The following is a 13,965-nucleotide window of genomic DNA, read 5'->3' as shown; positions in this document are numbered from 1 at the left end:
TCATGTGGGCTGTTTCAGTAACTGTGTGGGATGAACTGACTAGCAGTCAGAGAAGGACCTAAACTCTGTCGCCTCTGTCCAGTGAGGTACAGTCCATTCTCCCATGGGACAGACTTTATTTGCAGGAGGAAGCAATAGATAGGCTCTACAAGGCCATATCAGCTCTGGACTGGTGAGTGGTTTGACACTGGGAGAAGTACATTTTGTCCTCAAGCTTTTTGTTTTAACAGCTCTCAAGAGATACCACTCAAAAAACTTGCTCCTCCAGTAGTGTTATTCCTAGTCTCTCTGTTTTCATGCAAGCAGCTCCTCTGTAGTAGAGATTCATACAGTGGCTTGTGTGTAGCTTGAGTGATGGCTGATTTCCTCGCATCTCTTCAGGGCGGCTAATTGTGCAGTGTCTCAAGTGCCCAGAGCACAGCAGTGCTGGAGGAACTGAGCCTCGGGTGCTGCTGGGTATCATGTGCTTCGCGTGTGTCGGGTTTGCTGCCTCCAGGTAAGTCTTGGCCCTCTGATAAGGAGGCACAAGCAAATAGACTTGGGTCTTGTAAAAACTGACCCCCCCAGCTTGGCAAGTTTGCTTCCTCTGTGATTTGCAAATTTTGATTTCCTCTCAGTCACTCCCTTGTTATTTAGACTACTTGCATATTGCTGCCCCTGTAGTGTTTTAAGAACAATCGAACACTGTGAGGTAGATCTGGGACTCATGAAACGGTGCTTCTGTCCTTTCACAGCTTTCATTTGTCACTTGTGTAGGCCATTTAAGGGCAGATATTTTAAGCAGTCAGACACTACACCTGGATTAAACTGAGACACACATGGAATGAGAAACACATGGACTGAAATGAGAGAATAGGTACCAGTTTGCTTTAACTCTGGAGCTTGCTCCCTCAAAATCTTCATCTTCTGGTGGCTCACCTGAGTGATATGGAGATGCTAACACTGCCCTGAGTGTTTGAGTACCCTGCAGGTTGTGGGGAACTCAGGTGCTGTGGCCATGGGCTACATGTGCACCCTCCCAGTGTACTGCTTCATGGGGAAAGGGACAGAACTCTGTCGAAAGTCCATGTCTTGGCCTGGATCATGTGTGTTCTTGGTGATTAGCTAAATTCAGTGCTCACCCATTCGGGTTTATATTTGGGTCTAGGCAGAACTGTCTCTGAAGTTGTGGATAGGGATGAACTGGGAAGATAGCTAGGCCCCAGCATGGACTCCTTGGTGCATCTGTAGGGACAGGCTTAGACTGTGCTGATCCTGCCCTGGAGCAGGAGGGTCCTGAGATGGTTGCTGTGACACTCCCCATGGTTTGTACATGCTGGTCCTAGCACACACTTAGGCCAGCAAGAGCCAATACTTGTGTATAGCTTGTCAGTGCATGGGCAACATTACTGTGACCTGCAGCCATTTTGCTAGGCAAATCTGTGACTCATAATTATAAATCAACATCTATTGAAGGGAATACTGATATTCACAGACAAAATAAATTTCCTGCACCTTCTGCCTTGCTCCTTGCCCTCAGTCCTTCACTATCCTACCACTACACTGGGAACCCCAGTGCCAGGTAGTACTTCACAGCCCCCCAAGGTCCCAGATAAGGATATTTCAGAATCTGAAGACTTTGGGTATTTACCTGGAGATCCTGCACGTCAGAATGGTTCTACAGTGCAAATCCAAATAGTTGAGAGTATCACACCACAAGTATGAAGAGTTCTGGATCCAGACAAATATGTGGCAAGCTTAGACACCAATGCTGTTTAGGGAGCTAACACAAGCCAGCCATCAGTAGATCTAAAGGGCTTGAATTTTCTCTCATGAAACCAGTTTTCTTTGTTTTCAGTGAAATTACTTTTGTTTTGCGTCAGAATATGTAAAAGGAGAAAACAACCCTATGTATTGCAGTGTTTAGCTGGACTTCAAGGTCGAAGAGATGGGAGGGGGGGGTCCTCTCCTCTCTAATCTTGGTCACGTGTCTCCAACCTGGTTTTTGTTGTGCAATGTGCCTTTTACTGACCTCTCTCTTTGGCGGTTGGTAGAGAAACAACATCAGCATATTTGCAGGTTATTTTAAGCTGAAGTTAATTCTCAGTGGTCAGGATGAAGTGCATTTAGTATGTGAAGTAAGTGGAAACACTGGCAATTTGAACAAGAAAAGGCCCCATTTTAGGATAATTCAATACTTACTTATAAATTATTTCTCAAGCGCAAGGCTCATCCTGTGAGATGCTGAGTGCTGTCTGTGGGGTGCTGAGTTCCATAGCCTGGGACTGACTTTGATTTATTGTTCCCTCTTTGAAGATCTGTGTAATAAAAGGGTTTTCCAAGTTGGAAAGTGAAGGAAGACTGTTTCAGATCGCAATGCTAGGGTCTTGGAGAGAGGTTTGGGAGAAAAGCTTGGAGGATCTGTTTTTGTGATCAGTGATAGTCAAGTCATTGAGTTAAACATCCCTTTTCTGAACAAAATCTAATGTGTTTCCATCAAATTTGCAGTTCTCTGAGTATGCAGAGGTAACTGGAATCTGAATTTGGCCCTGCAGAATAGTTTTGGTGAGGCCTTACTTCTTCCTTGGTATTTATCTATGCCAGAGGTGCTGTGCAGGAAGGCTTTGCGTCTTCTTCCTCATGAACACATTGCGCATGTACTTGAGCGCCCAGCACATCAGGACTGTGCAGAGCCCAGGCTGACATGCTCGATGGGCCCTCACAGGTTGGGCCAGCGCTCGCTGCCCTGGCAAATGCCTCCTACACGAGACTAAGGAGCCCTGATTCGCATCTTCAAAGGACTTGCTGTGGGCTAGAGCTGAACACGTAGGATTGCCAGCATGCATTCTCACAACTTGTGCAGCTCTGCCCGAAAGCCGAAGTCTCTGCTTTCTTCAGAGCCCTGGCAGGGAGCTATTTGGCAGCAGAGAAGTGGGCCCAGTGTAGCCTTGTGGCGAGAGAGGCCTGCCCGGCCCCGCGGGCGGCCTGGCTCACCTTTCCTCCCCGTTTATTTGTTGTAGCCGTCCTCTGTGGATTCATTTCTATGTACATGGCTTAAATCTTCGCTGGAAAAATGAAGACGCTTTAGAAATCCCTGCTGTTTGTGTCCCAGAATGAAGGCCGAGCCAGTGCGCATCGAGCTGAGGCCTGTGGGAATGAGCTGCTCTCAACGTGTGCCCTTGGCAGAGCCAGGGAGGCAGATTTTTGGGAACACTCATATTCGAATAATATCTGGATCCATTTGTGCTGCACTGCGAGCAGATTTGCCAGCCTGCACCTCTTCCACAGAGGCTATTCAGTGCTCAGCCCCCTGCCATAACTGATTAGGGCTTCTTGCTGACAGAGGTAACATAGATGCTTATCCTGCACGTCATCTGAGGATGAGCTGTTGTTTTGGCAGAGATCCCTGAGCTATGAGGAGTGCAGCTATCACTGAGAGCTGGCTCTGCCCCAGGGGTGTGGAGGAGGGAAGCTTGTTAGCTTGGCCCCTGAGCCGTACGTAGGTGCATTTGAAGGACAAGGTGATACTTCTCCTGAGGATGCAGCATAAAACAGTGGCTGGAGCCTGAGAGACCCAACCCTGGTCCTGGTGTTGGACTCTGAGTCTCCTTGGAAGAGATGCAGCTTCTGTCCACGCTTGGTGCCTGTGTAGGTCAAGGCAGATGATGACATCTGTGTTTCTGGGAGCCCCTGCAGGTGAGCAAGAGGTGTCTGTCCGTTATCACCACAGACCTGCTCCCCTACGTCTCTCTTCTCCAAACTTCTCTCCAGCTGACCTGTGGAGCGTCTTGGAGATGTCTGTCACATTCATACCTCAGGCCACCAAACGGACAGAGGAGGCTCTGTGGAGGGGAGGAGGAGAGGAGCCGAAGATCAGGGGGTGCTGATGTCCCTGACCCTTCAGGGCCCAGTGCCCGGCAGGGTCTCCTCCCTCCCTGCAGTTGTCCATGACGGGACTGTTGGATGTCATAGGCCATCAAGCCCAAAATTTCAGATCAGGGCAGCCAGATCCCTGGGGAACTGGGGAAAGTTAGAAAATAGAACATGGCACTGAGAGATCCTTTCCTTTCCACCTGCAAACCCAGCACTGATGTGTGTGGTGTTGTGTGACCACTCAGTGCAACCTGTCCTGGCAGGCAGAGGGGTGAGAAGGGGAGGACAAGAGTGCAGTCCTGGCATGGGGCAGAGGAAAGAGGGAGCAGTAGCATGTGCAGAAGGACAGGAGGACTGCAGAGCTGGGCCTCTGAGGAAGCAAAGAAAAGCAGGGACCCATGGGTGTCCAAGACAGCAAAGTGTGCAAAATCCTGGAACACAGGTGAGCAGCTCTGCACCTCCACAGGAATGGATTTGGCCTCCAAATTTGTGCTGGTCATGCAACTTGGGTGGAAAAATGTAACTCAATCTCTCCAGTCCCTGGCTGTGTGGTGCCCTGGACACCTTTCACTGAGGATTCACTCAGCAGGGGTGGTCAGTGGGACATTTTTTTTAATTTATAAGACCTTTCCAGTCCTGCTTTTGCTTTGCCCCAGTGACCCCAGCAACTCCCCAGGGAAGTGCAGAGCTCAGAGAAGGCGGCTATGCTGGGATTTTATAATGGGATTTTATCATTCCTCTATCTTTTTGGCTTTTCCTTCCTTGTAACGTTTGTATAACTTGTCCCTAAGCATCACTTGGGTGCTGTGGGGTACTGCCTGTCACTGCAGAACCTGGTGGCATCTGCTGTGGTGACAAAGGCAGCAAGTTAGACAGGACCCAGAGTGGGAGGGATGGGCTAGGAACAGCTTGAGATTTGGCATATCCCTATAATGCCTTGTGAGCCCCTTTCGGAGCCTAAAGCAGCCTTCCCCAAAGAGCCGGACAGGACTGAGCCTGCTGTGGGGAGCACGGTATCTTTCCCGCTGTAAAACACATTCCCAATACATCCGTGTAAAATGCCCTTCGCATTGCCGTGCTTTTGATGGCACCAGGTGCATGGATTGGCACTCGTCCCTGCCCCTGCACGCCCCGATGAAAACGCTCATGCTGTGTGGATCACCCGGCACCCGTTGAGCCTGTCCCTCCCGCCAGCTCGTGCCGTCCCCCAGCCTCCTCTGGAAGAAAAGGAAGGGAAACACCTGTGCCAGCAGGCAGATCAAGTAAATGTTTCTTGCTCAAATTAATTTGATAGGCTCAATGGGGAATTGTTTAAATGGGAGAAGGGAAGGAATCGTAGATGAATAAAATGTCTCACTGCTCACGCTGATAGAGCTGACGCAAAAGGATTATTTTTATCTCATGGAGAAAAGGAAGAAAAAAAGAGCCATCAGAAGTGGACAAGAAGAGAGGCTGTGTTACAGTCCTGCTGCCTCGGGAGCTGCAGCCTCTGCGACGCGAGCGCTCCAGCAGCTCCAAGCCTTCCTGGAGGGAAACTCTTCTCTCTCAGTCACTGACAGTTCTTTGGGATGGGGCACACAGCTCCAGGTGTGCGGGGTAGCCCTGTGGCAAACTGCCCTCTTCTCCCTCCTGTCCCCCAGCCAGGAGCTGCCCCCATCCTGCTGCTCCGGCTGTGGGGCGAGTCTGAGCTCCTTGCTGCCTGTGGCTCCTGCTCAGTCCTTTCTGTTGTTACCCTCTGGACTGTGGAGTCTCTCGCATTTATCCCTTTTTAGATCACCTGCTGCGTTTCCAAGTCACATCTCCAGTCCTTCAAGGTCATTTCACATTCCCATTGTACTTTCCTGGACACCCGCAGCCTACCCATCTGTCCTAGTGGCCAAGCACTGCCAGAAGCTCTGACCCAAAGGAGTCCACAGCACAGACCCTGTGCACTGCACACAACGCGTCCCTCTGGGCTGACAGCTCAGCCTACGGCTCTCCAGCTGCGTCTTACAAGCTTGTACCCATTTTATCTAGGCCTTTTGCCCCACCTGAAGATAAGTACATCCAGGCTGGGCAATGGCAAAGTCTTCCTAAAGTCAAGGTAAATGGCAGTGGTTTCTTCCCCACCCACAGGGTCTACTGCCTTGTAGCAGTGAGAAATCAGACTGCACATCATGACTTTTTTGGTACAAATCATGTTAGCTGGGATGCATCTCTTGGCAATCACTTGCAAACAGGTTGTTGGTTTGTTCCACTTGTTTTCTGCAAAGTGAGGTTAAACGGAGAGGCTAGGATTTTCCTTTCTTAGGATAGCTACCCCATTTGCCTTTTTCACTTTTCCAATCCCTGTCATCCTCTGATAAGCTCCAAGATCAGTGCTTGGGTTTAAGTCCATTAGGCTGAGCCAATTTGAAGACTTACCAAGGGCCTGGGGCTCTTGCAGCCGGGACAGTTTAACACAGTAAGCAAACAAAGGCCTGTAGACAGAGATAATGTCTTTTATTAGACAAACAAATATACCTGGGAAGAAAGACAAATGTCTGTGCCCTAATGCTTGTGGTTTATTTTCTAGATATGTATTACTTGAGCTAGCAAAAGTCACTTGTTCTCCCAACCAGCCTGTGCTGCCTGGGTACGCTCTAACCCCTGGCTCGCTTGGTGAGAGCAGAGGTCTCCCCACTTGGTTTCTGCTATCAATCGATCAGCTGTGATATCCCAGGGACTGGGAACTGCAGGAAAGGGGAATGGATCCCTGCTGAAGGATCCTATTGAGCCAGAAAAAGGCACACAGAAACTCTAATTTTATCTGACTTGGGCAAACCATAGGGCATCCAGATAAATGAAAGAAATTATTTAGTGTCTTTCATGTCATTTAAAGAAAGAGAGAGATGGTTTTGCTGCACAGTTAGAGTTGATAATAGAGCCAAACCAGGGAGCACAAGCCTGATGGACTGGGTTTCAATTACAACTGCTTATCCAAGAAGAAAAGCTGCACTGCTAAAGCTCTGCAGCCCAAGCAGCTCCTGCAACCTGGGAACTGGGACACTTGAGCTGCAGAAGGAAGGGCAGGCCCAGCATGAGAAACCTCTGCTCAGTGGTGGCCAGTGACAAGACAAGAGGTAATGGGTACAAATTAAAACACAGGAAGTTCCATCTCCATATGAAGAAGAACTTGACTGTGAGGGTGACAGAGCCCTGGAACAGGCTGCCCAGAGAGGCTGTGGAGTCTCCTTCTCTGGAGATCTTCCAAACCCCCATGGATGCCGCCCTGTGCCACGTGCTCTGGGTGTCCCTGCTGGAGCAGGGGGATTGGACTAGATGATCTCTAGAGGTCCTTTCCAACCTTAAACATTCTGGGATTCTGTGATTCTATGCTCTTTCTGCTACTGTATTTCTTGAGCAGGAAACAAAGCCCCCAAACTCTTGAAGCTGAAATAGCAAAGATGTAACTGCTACATCTCACCTCCCACATAGCCCCGAGGAGTGAAAAGACATCTTCCTGGGCAAGTCCTGGGAAAGGCAGGGGCTAGCTGTACTTTTCTACAAGGAGATCATATTTTTACACAGGTAGATCAGGTCCCCATGCGTCACTGTATTGGAGACTGGTGACACCTTGTCCTACCTCCCAGTCACCACTGTCCCAGGACACACTGCAACCCTCCCAAACTCAGAAGCCTTCAGGTTGGAAGGAACCTCAGGAGTTCTCCAGTCCAACCTCCAGCTACTTAGGAGGGTCAGACAAGTGTGCTCAAGGCTTTATCCATTCTCATCTAGAAAACCTCCAAGTCTGGAGATCCCACAGCCTCTCTGAGCCCCTTTTTCAATGCCTGACTGTCCTTGTGGAGAAAAAAACTCTTTATGCCAGTTTGGAGCCTCCCATTTCTGTATATGAATGCTGTCTTGCATTCTCCTGCTGTACATCCCTGTAAAGAGCCTGAGTCCATCTCCTCAGTATCCTCCTGTTAGGAGCTAGAAGGCTGCTGGTGGGTCCTCCTGAAGTTGTCCCTTTTCCGGGCTGAACAAGCTCAGCTCCTTCAGCCTCTTCCCATAGGACAGGTGTTCCAGTCCCCGGCTATGCTGGTGGCCTCTGCTGGACTCAGTCCAATTTCTCAGCATCTCAGTTCAGCCCTTGAACCACTTTCTGCCTCTCTTCCCTTAGGTCAAACTGGAGCTCTCCTGCACATTAACTGTGAGTGAGTAACTGTGACTTTTTGCAGTCTGTTTTTCATCACCCAAGGCAGTGAACAGAGGTGCTGATGCTCCTCTGAACCAGCACCAGCCATCATGTCCTTATTTATTTACTCCTTAGGAAGTTCCTTTGCTGTTTACAGTGACTGAAACACTGAAGTGTGTGACACCACATAGCACCAGGGAGAGGAGCTAAGAGGAATTCACCCTCTTTATCTCCTTCTGCCTCCCAAAGTCGCTAACATTGGCCTTGTGTGTCTTGTTTAGCACATTCTACCTTTGCGCTCCTGCCTGTTTTGCAGCCTTCTGGAGGAAGCCTGCTAAAACTGTATCCACTGTATGGCAAGAAATACCAAATATTTAGTCCTCTTACTAGACTGATGGCTACTCTTACTCCATGGCATTACACTGAGTTTGAGTGTGGTTAACTGTTGGGATCCGCGCGGGCTAGTAGGAGCCGGGCCGAGATAACAAGACACGGACTCCATATGAGTTTAGGTCTTGCTCCGTTTATTAGCCAAAGTGCCCGTATATTTATACCTACAAGCATCTGAGGGATTTCCAGGCTTGTTATGATTGGTTGCTAGGAGGGTTGCTAGGTCCCGACCGCATAGGCTCTTCTCAGTTCTGCAAAGTTATTTACCCGAAGCAGCTAGCTCCTCATTCCCCGCCGGCCAAGGACAATTCGCCAACGCTCCCCTGTACGTTATCAGCAAGGCGCGGGTGGTGCAGATCCTCAGCACAGCATTTCTCTACAGTTAACACCCTAAGTCTCTCTATCCATCCTTGGCTTTACGCGTCTCTCCCGAGGGAATCTACATGTGGCTGTTCCTTGCCTTTCCTCAGGCTTTTGCTGCAGATCTATGTGACAGACTCGTGGCCCAGCTAAGCCAGGGGATTGTAAAGGTACTCCAGGAGTAGGATGAGCAGCAAGCTGAAAAATCACCCAAAAGAGCAGTTATGTTTGTGGTCAGCTTTGGATGGCATTTCAGAGAAGCCTGTGAATCTCTCTTGGGGAGGTTAGTTTTTGTTCCCACTGTCACTTCAACTTGTGCATTCATTCCTTGGATGAGCTAGCAGAGGGCTCACTATAAACTCTTGAGGAGGTCTGGTGGTATGGGCCATCCTGAGGGCTTTGAAAGACTTTGGATCAGATTTTCACATGATCTTGAAACTTTGGAGAGATGGACTGAAATCAGAGGTGAAATCAGTAAAGATCTGAGCAAAGTACCTAAAACATCTGTCAGAGCTAGTTCTGCCTGTCTTTGATACTGCCTCTGTGCAGAGCTTGGATTAGGTTCCTACATTCCAAGGACTCAGCATTCCATTGATAATTCCCTGCCTGTGCTTGTGCCTGACAAATAGTCCTGGGGCTCCCAGCTCTCTTGCATCTGTTTGCGTGTTGGCTGTGCTGGTGTCACATGACTCCCAGGTCTGGCCCTGATGGAGCAGCTCCTCAAGGACTCCAGCGTGGTGCGAGTTCAGCTGCGAGAGCAACGAGAGTTTGGCTCATGTTGTATTGGCAACAGTAGCATCCAAGTCCCAGCTGCTCACATAGGAAACATTGTGTTTGTCTATGGTTAAATCAGGGGATGCTGGAATAAATCAACTCTGTTTCAAGTTCTCTGCTGCTTTGCTGGATTTTTGGCTTGTCTAGCTCATTTACAGATCCTTGCTGGGGAAGTTAAATTACAAGCTGTCGAGGGTCACTCGAATGTTGAGGCTCACTCCACAAATCAGAGTGAGCAGCACTTTAATATGAAGGTGGTTTAACTCGTGGCGAGTGCCGAAGCCTTCTCCACAAGCCGGAGTGAACAACACCTCTATGGGAAGTGAAGTCAACTCCACTCTGCTGTTGTCTGTAGCAGGGCTTTATACCCATGCAGGTGGGCATGCGCTGAGGAGCAGCACTCATTGGCTACAGGCTCCCAGCTGATTGGTTCTCCTCCAGGTGCTTGGTTGCTAGGCATCGGTCCAGTTCCCCACAAACTCCACTTTCCTATATATTCTTACTAAGGCCCCAACATCTCCCCCTCTTTTTTCCAAAAAACAAAAATTAGCAATAAACATTGCAACATTTACAAAAAACAAAGTAACATAGCTGTAAGCCTCAGCATTTCCCCTCTTTTTACAAAAACAAAAATTGGCAGTATCATGCATCAAATATTACAAATAAAAACATAGTTGCAAACACAAATATAATCATTCTGGTCACGCTTATGATGGGAATTTAAAAATGAAACACTAAGACAAAAGAAAATGGTCCCAAAGGAATACACAATTTCATTTTGCTTACAACCACAGAAATTCTTCTTGGAAAGGTAATTGTGCTCTTCATTTCAGCAACAGGAGAAGGAAAAAATCTTGCCCTTTGGAGCTGGGGAGGATGGGGGTGCAAGTTAGTATGGTCAGACTGGATATGCTATCATTTTTAGTTTTCAACCGCTGGAAAGTTCTTCCAGTCACGGAGTCTGCCGCTCTTGTCAGTTCCAGACCTTGAGGAAGCTGTCCCACGATCCTGTTGCCACTGCCATTCCATCATCAGTCACACCTAAGCAACTGACACGGTTATCATGACCGGCAAGGACACCTGCTCTATCAGCTTTCAGTGCATCCCAGACATTGCAATTGAAGTCATCATAACCAGCTAGGAGGAGACATAGCTGTCCCAGATAAGCTTGCCATCCTGGGAGGCACTGACTAGAAGCCTGGAATCAGTCCCCCAGTGCATTGCATAAATTTTAGCCAAGTGTCCCCGGAGTGTTCTTCTAGTACGCATTTGAATTCTCACCACGGGATCAATGTTGGCTGTGATCTGAGCCAAGGTGGCGTCAGCACATGCTTTCCTAGCATCCCTGAGTTGGTTTTTCAGTTGCTCGGCCTCCTGGCATAACTGGTCAAGCTCACTCATTTTCCCGTGCTAAAGTTGCACTTCACTGCCACCTCTGAGAGGGCCACAAATCTGCCCTTCCGTCCACTGCTCATTACCCTGTCCGGTTCGTCTGCCCGCCCCGGCCTGCTCCCGGCAACACTGCAGCTTGGGGGGCGGGAGAAGGAGAAGAGGGTGGTGGTTGGGGGGGAGGGGGTCGCTGGCTCTCAGCTCCTCCCCAGGGGACCAGTGCACATCAATTCTAATATGTGCACGTCAGTCTCTAATCACTGTGGATTTTGCCACAGAGAGGTCGACTCCTGCACTTCCTCGGGTTGCGGCAGAGAGTTCGTGGAGGCAGCCATCGTCTGGGGATACTTGTTTGCCGCGTCCCTCACAACGCGGCGGCTCCCGTTTCCCTGTATCGGCGTGCTGTTCTTGCGGAACCGTGATCGGCACTCCGCTGCCTTATGCCTGAACCTCTGGCATCTCGCACAGGTCCCATTGAATCCTCTCGGGCCCATACCTTCCATCCTGAATCTGTTAGGACCCTTCCTCCTCATGTGTCCTAATCGACCACATAGGAAACATGTTCCATGAAATCTCTTGTCTCCCTTTCTAGACATTCTTTCTCCTTTAATTGCTGCGGCCAAAGCCGCACCATGTATTTTTGCCTTTTGTTCTACCTCCATCAATGGCGCTCGGGCACAGGTCTCTATCATTTGGACAATTGAAGCTCCTGGTGGCAAGGTAGCTAATAGTTGCTTGCAAGTTTGGTTTGCGTTCTGAACTGCTAGATCTTTTGCCAATATTGCTTTCATTTCCGCAGGCACATTAGGTGCCATATCCAGGGCTTCCTTCAGTCGATCAACAAAGTTGAAAAAAGACTCATTCGGCTTTTGTGTTATTTTGGTGTATGGCAACTGTGGCGTTCCTATTTGTGGTAGTGCAAGAAAAGTGGCTAGCGCCGCATTTTTTGATTGCTGTAGTATCCTGGGGTGGAGCGCTGCCTGGGCCTCGGTTGCCCGGTAACGCCCATTGCCCATCAGTTGATCAAGGGTGGCAACCCTTAATGGATCATCCATACTGCGATTTAGATTCTCCAACTGTTTTTCCTCTAATCTTTCCTGCCATTTTGCTAACCAAAGCATATAAGCGGTAGAGGAAAGCAGGAGCTCCATTATCGCTCTGCTATCCGCAGGCACCATATGGGAATATTTAAACAGAGCAGAGACGGGAATATTTAAACAGAGCAGAGACCTGATTTCTCACCAACTTATTGTCATGCCCATACTGCATTACTGTTTTTTGTATGCCTTGAACAAATTTCCAATCGAGAGGTTCCCACCTGGGGCCCTGGGCTCCCGTTACTACAGGAGCTGCTAGTGGTGTTAATACAAATTCTCCTTGTAACTGAGCATTCTCTATGAGCCCTTTATACCGTGCTCCCGCATTACATGTTGGATCAACAGGTGGCATTCCCTCATCATTACTTCCACCTGCAGTGGCTGGGAGCTCCAGCAACAATCCTTCTTCAGCTGGGTCACTTCCTCCAGCTGCTTTCTTTTGAATCTTAGGAGCATCTTTTCATGCCTCCCACTGCTCCAATTGTTTGTCTACATTTTCCAACCCTTCCACTATAGCCCTGTGGGCAGCCTTATATGCTGCCTTCACATCTCTGGCCCTGGACCCGCTGTCTAATCGCCGCATTTGTTCTAATAATTCTGTCATTCTCTCTGCCTGTCCCCAAAGTTCTTGTCGCATTTTTTGAACCACGGCATTATCATCATCCGATCCATCTGGGATCGGTACTTTAACTGGGTCCACTTCCATTTTGGGCGCTGTGGGGGTTGGTCACTTTCCCCCCTCCCATTCAGGCACTGTGGGAGGTGGTCGCTTTTCCCATTCGGGTGCTGTGGGGGGTGGTCGCTCCTCCCCCTCCCATGGGGAGGGATACTCATCCACTCCCCCCCATACTTCTCGTTCGGCCAAAGTTACCGGACATGCCTGTTTAGGTGAGGTTACCTTTCTCTTATTATCTATTTTCTTACACTGAATTGGCTCAGTATTGTTAGCACATTCAGAACTTTCAGACCCGTTTTCTTCTCCATGGAGCGCTTCCCAGAACGCAATAGCAACTAACCGCTCAAACATAGGCCATATGAGACGATATGTCTTTGTGAGGCGCCACGCTTCCTCCGAGCCTAATTGTACACCATCCCATAGTTCTTTTCCTACTCGCTCCCATGATTCAAATTTACATGCCTGGGAGGCTTCTTCTATGATTTTTCTCTTCTTACAAAATAGCAAGAAATCAGTTAACTCGGTTTTCGAGACCTCAATCTTAGTTTTTTGAGCAAGCCTTACGAAGTGTTCAACAGTATCATGTTCCATTGCTGTTGCAGCAACTTCCACTCTAGATGCGCCAATTCCCATTCTGACTCACCAGGTCATGGTCACAATCCGCTTTTCTCCAGTAAGATCCCTTGCGTTCTCGCACGATCATGTCAGGGTCACCAGATGTTGAGGGTCACTCGAATGTTGAGGCTCACTCCACAAATCAGAGTGAGCAGCACTTTAATATGAAGGTGGTTTAACTCGTGGCGAGTGCCAAAGCCTTCTCCACAAGCTGGAGTAAACAACACCTCTCTGGGAAGTGAAGTCAACTCCTCCCTGCTGTTGTCTGTAGCAGGGCTTTATACCCATGCAGGTGGGCATGCGCTGAGGAGCAGCACTCATTGGCTACAGGCTCCCAGCTGATTGGTTCTCCTCCAGGTGCTTGGTTGCTAGGCGTCGGTCCAGTTCCCCACAAACTTCACTTTCCTATATATTCTTACTAAGGCCCCAACAACAAGCGATAACCATTCAGACTACTTATGAATTTTATAGTGGAAGGAAAAAAATGGCAGTATTTCCCCAATTACCTTCTTCTCACCTTTGGAGCAAATGCATTTCTCACATGGGGATTTTATGCCTCTTTATGGCAAATAGGGTGTTAATGACAGTATAATTACTGGAATTAAATTTGGATTTAATTTTCTGAACACAGGTGGCTCCTTTCTGTCTTTCTTCTG

Source organism: Tinamus guttatus, unplaced genomic scaffold (genome assembly GCF_059628265.1).
Source record: "Tinamus guttatus ecotype Peru unplaced genomic scaffold, ASM5962826v1 Tinamus_guttatus_pri_ptg000696l, whole genome shotgun sequence".
Classification (NCBI taxonomy): Eukaryota; Metazoa; Chordata; class Aves; order Tinamiformes; family Tinamidae; genus Tinamus; species Tinamus guttatus.
Note: the sequence above shows the minus strand (reverse complement) of the source record.